The following is a 9,635-nucleotide window of genomic DNA, read 5'->3' on the forward strand; positions in this document are numbered from 1 at the left end:
ACACAGGAAAAAGGTGTGGCTGTTCGCTACGTGCACAATATTGTAAGGGAGAGCGATCGTAAGCTACAGAATCACGTCGCCTGCGGGGCAAACAACGTAGTCGCCATCAGGAATGGAGGAAAAAGGCGACATGAACACATACACAGCGGCATGTGGTTCCAGGCGGGTAAATGTAGCGGAGCGGAGACATATCATTGAGTCAGTCCAGAGCGGTAGGTATCGGTTAAGTAGTCCGGAAAAACAGTCAATCAGAGTGGAGTGTGCAGTTAAAACGTCGCGGCGCAACTGGTGAGGACTGTAAATAACACAGGGATGTGGCAGTCGGCAATGCTAATCTCGCAGTACACAGACCAACCACAGTAGCTGTGTTGCCATCAGTAACACGAGCGGCAAATGAGGCAGCGGGTGTAAGACGTTTCTTGAGGCGTCGACAAAGCGAGGAAATGAGAACAGAAATGTGGGCGCCGGTGTCAGTAAGAGGAGAAACTGGGACTTTGTCAACAAGTATATCTATGAGATTACGTCTGGGTGCGCAGGTTAGTACCGAGTTTGCAGTCCAGGTCGATAATGCATCGTCAGTCCAGGGCGCTGTACTCGCTAGTTTCCCGAGTAGGTGCCGGAGTATGATGGGAAGGAACAGCGACGAGGTACCGGTGAACGGGAGCGACGATGTCGCGGGGATCGAGATCGAATGGAGCGACGGACACTTGAGACAGCGTCGGTGCGAGGTTCATCTGGTTGATAGGGGAAGTGTAAAGGCCCCTCATACGTGGGGCGGAGCTCTTCAGGTTGGGCAGAGGAGCGTATAGGTCCATAGTAGTACCGACGGTCAGCGTTGTAATAGGAACGAGGGCTGGGGCAGGTACGGCTTCGGCAATAGCGCGAAGTGTTGCCGGCTCGACAGCAAATGAACGAAATTGGCCTGTTGTCAGACGTACGCCTTTGTGCAGAATTGCGACTGAGGTAGCAACATGCGGGAGGGGGAGGGGCTTGATTGGTGGTTTCAGCGGCCTTTAGTGGAACAGGACGCGATGGTGACGAGATTGGCACGGGGGTGGAGAAGAGGCCGACGTTGGCAAGCTGCTGGCAGACAGCGGCCTGTATCATGGCCGCGGTGTCGGACAGTAGAGATGTGAGTGGCGCATTAGCTAAGGCCTCTTGTTTTGGACCGACGATCCGAGTTATGGTCGTGGAATGAGAAGGCTGTCGCAGAGGGGCCAGATCATCGCAGGGTAACGTAGCCGCCGTATTCGGCAGGCGCTCAAAGAGAAGCCCGTGACGTCATTGTTTAGCCTGCTCGAATTTTCGGCAGACTTGAAGCACCGAGGCGCGCACGCACGCACGCACGCACACACACACACACACACACACACACACACACACACACACACACACACACACACACACACACACGCACGCACGCACGCACGCACACACACACACACACACACACACACACACACACACACACACACACACACACACACACACACACACACACACACACACACACACACACACACACACACACACACACACACACACACACACACACACACACACACACACACACACACACACACACACACACACACACACACACACACACACACACACACACACACACACACACACACACACACACACACACACACACACACACACACACACACACACACACACACACACACACACACACACACACACACACACACACACACACACACACACACACACACACACACACACACACACACACACACACACACACACACACACACACACACACACACACACACACACACACACACACACACACACACACACACACACACACACACACACACACACACACACACACACACACACACACACACACACACACACACACACACACACACACACACACACACACACACACACACACACACACACACACACACACACACACACACACACACACACACACACACACACACACACACACACACACACACACACACACACACACACACACACACACACACACACACACACACACACACACAGACACACACACACACACACACACACACACACACACACACACACACACACACACACACACACACACACACACACACACACACACACACACACACACACATTTTCAGGAAAGTATTCCATGAAGGCCAGGGTTTTCTTCCTCATGAGCATCGACCCAAGGCAATTTCACACTCATTATTCGGTGTAAATACCCCTCCACTAACAGATGTGATTATAATGAGCACTATGTAGAAAACGTCAAAAACGAATAAGCAAAATTACGCTAAAAGGAGCGCGAGTGCAAGGTAAGAAAAAGGGAAATGTTCTTTGACATTAAGAGTGAGTCCAGCGGTTTCATCCATTCTGTTAAGTATAGACTTTCGCGCCCACAACTCGTTTGCGGAGGTGTTACCTAGCAGCTGAAAGGAGACAGGGAGCGGCAACAGGGTCAGCTGATGTTTCTTGTTACAGTGTTATCTGGGTAATACATTCGGCCGAATGCAATGCCACGCACACTCATGCCGAGTCATTCCATTTCGCCTTGCTTGCGGACGCTTGCGCTCGGCGCCGCCGATCTATCCCCAGATCTCACTGTCGTGACGTAGGACTGTCGAGAGGGTGACTTGCGCAGGCCTTTTCTTAGTCTAGGGGGCGTTGGTTCAGGTATGCTTAAACTGTCCGTTTTTGGTCGTGTGCGATCCGAGAAGGATCCGTACTTCGGTGGGAGCGTAAAGGTGACGCAAGGCTCAGGCAGGTCCACCAGTTTGGCGAAAGGAGGGCCGCTGTTACGTCCTTTACCGTGTTCTACGAACGTGCACAGCTGCGCCTCTATCAAATATGTTGTTTTGGTGAAAATACCATCCGCAACAGAATTGACATAACAAAATTCTAAGGATATAGTAGAGTACGGTGGTAAAAGCAGAAACCGTGACCGACGCACGTCGAAGGACAAAATGCTGTCTCTTCTCTTATATGCTCAATTTAAAGGTGGCAACTTGGAAAAAAAATACCCGTTCGTCCGCCACGACACCAATTGGTGTAGAACTTTCTCTTGTCTGCTATTTTTAGAGCTATATCCTGCCGCATAGCATGTCCGGCACAATAGGATAAAGTCACGTGCGGGTCAATTCAGTACTTTACAGCATTGCCAAATCATTTACCATTTATTTACTCAGATGTCTATAACAAACCAACGGGCCTTATTGGATTTGAGTGGCAACAGAACGAAGTTGATAGAATAAATCCTTATCCGCTTGTGTACTGCCTCGATGGTTATTCTAAATGAAGATGCGCTTCTTGCATGAATTCACATAGAGTTGCTCGTCATGGAATATAATCAGTACAGGAGAAACGATACCAGAACATTTTGCAGAGAATTGCCTTTTGAGTAAAATCGAGTAGCGACAAGGAACGTTGCTGGTTTGCAGAAACTGAGAAAGAGAAGCGGGAATATTTTTTTATCAAGCGTTTTAGTGATGCGTAGGTTTTGGAAAGTAAATAAGAGAATTTTCTTTTACCCGAAAGAGCCCGAAAGGTAAATACGGTGATGTTTTATTTCCCGGTAAATAAAAGTGGACTTAAGAATTTTGCGGCCAGGAATGTGATAATTTAGTGCGTTATTTGACTGTGAATAAATATGTCAGGAATTTCAATTTCGCTCAGAAATTGCTCATTCAGATCTTTCGCATACTGCCTTTTCTGAGAAAATTTATATCATTTCATCGGTTTGCTGCTGAAGATTTTGCCTTATATACCATATTGAAGAGATTTGATTGAATCGCTTAGGTCGAATTTACGATATCGAATTACAGACTGTTCCAGCATCAAAATTAGAAATCTAAAAAAGCTTATAACATCCTTCATTTCTGCGTGGATCATGTGGCAGACAAAGAAGAACATATCGTGCAGGTCTCAATGCATCAGGCATCAGAAACTGCGACCGGGACGTCCACATTTTAGACGTTTAGGTGTTTGCATGGTAATGATACAAATGCTCACTTATGGGTTCACCTGAATAAAACCAGCTGTAAAATTTTAGCGACAGCTCAGTACATAGCACATAGCTTTTTTATCGTTAATACTATCTGTGTGACTTCTCAACGGTTAATTTATCTCTCTTCAGAACGTTCAATTTCGGATTAAACTGCTCTGACGAGCTTTGTCCTTCAACCTTCTGTCATTACTGCATGGTGTCGTGACGCTGGGGCTACGTCGACCCGGCCTTCACTTGGTAGCGTGCAGAGACTCGGGGTTGAAGTAGGATTGAATCTTCGAAGTTGGTGAAATATGTACAAGCAGGTTTACTGGCACTTTGAGAAAACGTATTTACAAGAATATTTACATGAAAAAGAAGGGTACATCAGCAAAATGACAAGCGTTAAGAGTTCATAGCGAGAAGCGACTGGATGAGCCGTTTACCCAGGGCCCAGAGCGACATTTCGTGCTCTGCAGCGTCCTTAAAACCCCCTATGTCCAGCCCCTCTCTGAAGATGCTGACCAACCAAATCCAGGGCACGCCCCTCAGGTATCGGCATCCAATCGAACACATCACTGCACTGATGGTCTGAAGCACTGACTGGTCCGGCATTCATTCGTTGGGCGTGATCACTTGTTGGCGGGAAAAGCTTGGGAACGGCGAGGAGAGGAGGTACATTTCTATTCTTCAGCAAAGAAACCACAGGCTGGTTCTGACAAGGGGTTTTACTTCTCAGAAACCCGAGTGCACGTGGCGCCGCATCCGCTCCCAGCATTGTCCGTTTTCGACAATTGCAAATCTTTCCTGCATTCCTGGGAAATCACTTAATGGCTGTATGCGTCATGCTCCTTTCTTGTCCTGCACGTCAGCGGACATGTCACTCTGTCGTCTCCTTTGGATAGGAGGCATTCATCACTGGAGGATAGCACTTCTCGACTGGAAGGGTGAACAAAAGAAAGAAAGCACTTCCTGCTATTTCCCTCAGGGGGAAGTTTCTTTGTGTTTTTCCAGACGTTCTCTTGACAGGGTCAATTTGGCATTTGCAGGTTGTCCACAAAGCAAAACATGCTTACAAAACAGGATTCCTGGAAACAGGCTCACTTAGAGCCATTGGACCATCACCACATATTCACAAAACTTATCCATGCCCACAGGCGAACAATAGAGCGCGCAATTGCGGATGCTTGGTCGTAACAGCCTCCTCCCCCGCCAGAAGAGTCTCGGAGGGCAGCAGTCCCAGCTGCTGCATGAAGAGACGACTTAATGGCCTGCACGTGAACGCTTGAAGCTCGCTGTTGCTTGTCGCGTTGTCTTGATTGTTGTAGGCCAAATTGCTCGAGCTGTCTGAAACTCAACCACATGTCCAAGCAAGCACTCGGCTCCCGTCTGAAGAGACCAGGTTAAAAGAAAACTGCCATTGTTGTTCGAGAAAAGCCCACTCTCAAGACGTTCAGGACCCACGTATGCCTCGAAAACCAAACGTGCTGCTTTACATAGTCACACATATACAAGCGCACGAAAAAAAAAAAAAAAACCTGATTATCAATTTGGATACATGGTGAGGAACATCTCGGACCGCTTAGAAAGAGCGGCTAAGCGCGTCCGCATTCCCATTTAACTTCCCCTTTTTGTATCTTATTTCAAAATTGTACTGCTGTAAAATCAAGCTCCACCTAAGAAGGCGACTGTTCTTCGATGTCGCAGTTTGCAGCCAAGCCAGGGGACAATGGTCCGTCTCTACGGTGAATTTGGCCCCTCCAAGATAGCACTGCAATTTTTGAATGGCCCATACAATGCAAGCGCACTCTTTCTCTGACGCGCAATAAGCCCTCTCTCTAGAACTCACGGGGTGCTCATTACCGTCGTCATCTCTCTGGCAGAGAACAGCACCTAACCCTCGATCACTGGCATCACACTGGACCGTGAATTCTCGGCCATAGTCTGGAGCTCGCAATACCGGACGGCTAATCAGCACAGCCTTCAGGTTTACGAAGGAGGCTTCCTTTTGTTCGTCCCAGACTACATTTGTCGGTTCTGTCTTGCGGAGAGCGTCGGTCAGAGGGCTAGCCAAAGCTGAATAGTTAGGGATGTAGTGATTGTAGTACCCAGTCAGACCCAGGAATGCTCGAATTCCCGTCTTCGTGCTCGGCCGCGGGTAGTCTGCTACCGCAGAAATCTTAATCTCGCTGGGTTTCCTGAAACCTTGACCTACATTGTGACCCAAGTAGTCCACGGTCGCCCTTGCCAGGCAACATTTCTCGGCCTTTACGGTTAGTCCAGCTTGACGCAAAAGGCTCAGTACAGCTCTTAGATGTACCATATGGTCCGCCCATGAGTCGGAAAAAACCGCAATGTCGTCTAAATAAGGCACCGCGAATGTTTCACACGCCTTTAAAACTCTATCCATGAGTCGGGAAAAACAAAATGGAGCATTTTTGAGCCCGAAACTCATCATTGTTGGCTGGTAGCTGCCCGTCGGAGTGACGAAAGCCGCGTATCTGCTGGCGCGTTCAGTGAGCGGTACTTGCCAGTATCCTCGAGTAAGGTCCAGCGTAGTCACATATGCCGCTCTACTGACCTGTTCTACTCTCTCCTCAATATTCGGAATAGGATACACTTGATCCCTGGTGAGAGAATTTAGCTTTCGGTAGTCTACCACAGGCCTAGGGTCTTTACCTGGAGCTTCTACTAAGATCATAGGCGAAGCATAATCGCTTTCCGAGGGTTTTATTACTCCCAATTCCAGCATGCGAGTTACTTCCCTATCCAGAATTTCTCTTTGCCTTGGAGAGAATCGGTAGCACCTTGATCGCACTGGCACGTCTGAAGTCAGCTCAATATCGTGCTCAGTCAAATCAGTCCTGCCTGGCCTGTCCACGAAGCAGGCCTCAAACTCTGTTATTAGCTCGCCCAGATCGGACAGCTGAGATTTCTTTAGTTCTCCTATCTGCTCCGTCTTTTTGAGAAGCTCCTGTATCTTAGGATCATTGGCTTGCTCCATAGCTAAGTCCTCTCGGGTTCCACTTAAAAGTCTCGTGAGATTACTAGACACTGGCGGCAAGAGGTTACTCTCAAGAACGTCCTCATTCCGCGTCTCATCAAGCTCACTTTCAAGTTGACTTATCTGAGATGCCTCGCTCTCAAAGTTTTCTGGCCCGCTATTTTCCGCATTTACCACTGTTTTAACTGCCGTTTCCTCCGCTGTTGATTTTTCTGAAGTGAGCAGTGTAGCTAGTTCTCGCGCCTTTGAACGTGTTAAGGCCTGCACATCTCTGTCTCCGAAAATCAGAAGGCAAGCTTTGACCTTCTCGTAGTTGTCCGCGTCCTCCTTGTTTAGCCGCGCGACAACCTCCGCTGCCTCGCAGGGCAGAACCGTCAATAATCTCTGAGACCACGTGTCTCGCTGGAAGGACAGTTCTTCGCAAGTTCGCTCAAAGTTACCCAGATACAGACCGATATCCCCTGATATCACATATGGCTGCATGTACTTTGACATCTTGAAATCTGCCTCCTTGTTGAGAAGAGGTACCGCTAGCTGGGGACAATTGCCCGACCTCTTGCTCAACTCTACTTCTAATTTCCGGAGCTCAATTTCTAGCTCCCGCTTTTTTGCTTCTCTCTCAAGCTTCTCACGTTCGTGCTCCCTTTCCTCTTTTTCCCTCTCAAGTTCACGCTCCCTTTCCTCTTTTTCCCTCTGACGTTCGCGCTCCCTTTCCTCTTTTTCCCTCTGACGTTCGCGCTCCCTTTCCTCTTTTTCCCTCTGACGTTCGCGCTCCCTTTCCTCTTTTTCCCTCTCAAGTTCACGCTCACGCCTCTTTTCCTCTTTTTCCCGCTCTTTCTGCTGTCTGAGCTGTTCCTCCTTTTTTTGGGCGATGAGGTTCCATGCTTCACTGAGCTCCTCATCATCGGCTCCCAAATCTGTGATTGCCTTTATAATCAAAGGTTTTCGTGCCAAACCACTTGTATCAATTCCCAATTCCTCACACAATTGCAACAGTTCCGGTTTCTGCAGCTTTTGTAGGTCCATGATCGCTCCGAGTGTCGGCTACTTCCAAAACAACAGTGCAAACTACCAAACCTAAAGGCGTTTCAACACTTTTTACCAGTTCTAAAATCTAACCCTGTTCTAGAACCTGGTCCACATCAGAAGAAAAGCCAAGCACTCACCCACACATGCGATCGATGTTCCGAGCTGCTTTCTTGTTGGCCGATTGTTGCTCCTGCTTGTTGCTTGAGATGCCACCTCCGATCACTAGATGTTGTGGCTTGCAGATTCTGATCCACCTCCAATCACCAGATGTTGTGGCTTGTAGATTCAGATCCCACCTCCAGTCATCAGATGTTGTGGCTTGTAGATTCAGATCCCAACGCTGGTCACCAGTCGTTGTGCTTGTAGATTCAGATCCCACCGCTGATCACCAGTTGTCGTGACGCTGGGGCTACGTCGACCCGGCCTTCACTTGGTAGCGTGCAGAGACTCGGGGTTGAAGTAGGATTGAATCTTCGAAGTTGGTGAAATATGTACAAGCAGGTTTACTGGCACTTTGAGAAAACGTATTTACAAGAATATTTACATGAAAAAGAAGGGTACATCAGCAAAATGACAAGCGTTAAGAGTTCATAGCGAGAAGCGACTGGATGAGCCGTTTACCCAGGGCCCAGAGCGACATTTCGTGCTCTGCAGCGTCCTTAAAACCCCCTATGTCCAGCCCCTCTCTGAAGATGCTGACCAACCAAATCCAGGGCACGCCCCTCAGGTATCGGCATCCAATCGAACACATCACTGCACTGATGGTCTGAAGCACTGACTGGTCCGGCATTCATTCGTTGGGCGTGATCACTTGTTGGCGGGAAAAGCTTGGGAACGGCGAGGAGAGGAGGTACATTTCTATTCTTCAGCAAAGAAACCACAGGCTGGTTCTGACAAGGGGTTTTACTTCTCAGAAACCCGAGTGCACGTGGCGCCGCATCCGCTCCCAGCATTGTCCGTTTTCGACAATTGCAAATCTTTCCTGCATTCCTGGGAAATCACTTAATGGCTGTATGCGTCATGCTCCTTTCTTGTCCTGCACGTCAGCGGACATGTCACTCTGTCGTCTCCTTTGGATAGGAGGCATTCATCACTGGAGGATAGCACTTCTCGACTGGAAGGGTGAACAAAAGAAAGAAAGCACTTCCTGCTATTTCCCTCAGGGGGAAGTTTCTTTGTGTTTTTCCAGACGTTCTCTTGACAGGGTCAATTTGGCATTTGCAGGTTGTCCACAAAGCAAAACATGCTTACAAAACAGGATTCCTGGAAACAGGCTCACTTAGAGCCATTGGACCATCACCACATATTCACAAAACTTATCCATGCCCACAGGCGAACAATAGAGCGCGCAATTGCGGATGCTTGGTCGTAACAGCCTCCTCCCCCGCCAGAAGAGTCTCGGAGGGCAGCAGTCCCAGCTGCTGCATGAAGAGACGACTTAATGGCCTGCACGTGAACGCTTGAAGCTCGCTGTTGCTTGTCGCGTTGTCTTGATTGTTGTAGGCCAAATTGCTCGAGCTGTCTGAAACTCAACCACATGTCCAAGCAAGCACTCGGCTCCCGTCTGAAGAGACCAGGTTAAAAGAAAACTGCCATTGTTGTTCG

Source organism: Amblyomma maculatum, chromosome 7 (genome assembly GCF_055883805.1).
Source record: "Amblyomma maculatum isolate TAMU_Amacu chromosome 7, ASM5588380v1, whole genome shotgun sequence".
NCBI classification, from domain to species: domain Eukaryota; kingdom Metazoa; phylum Arthropoda; class Arachnida; order Ixodida; family Ixodidae; genus Amblyomma; species Amblyomma maculatum.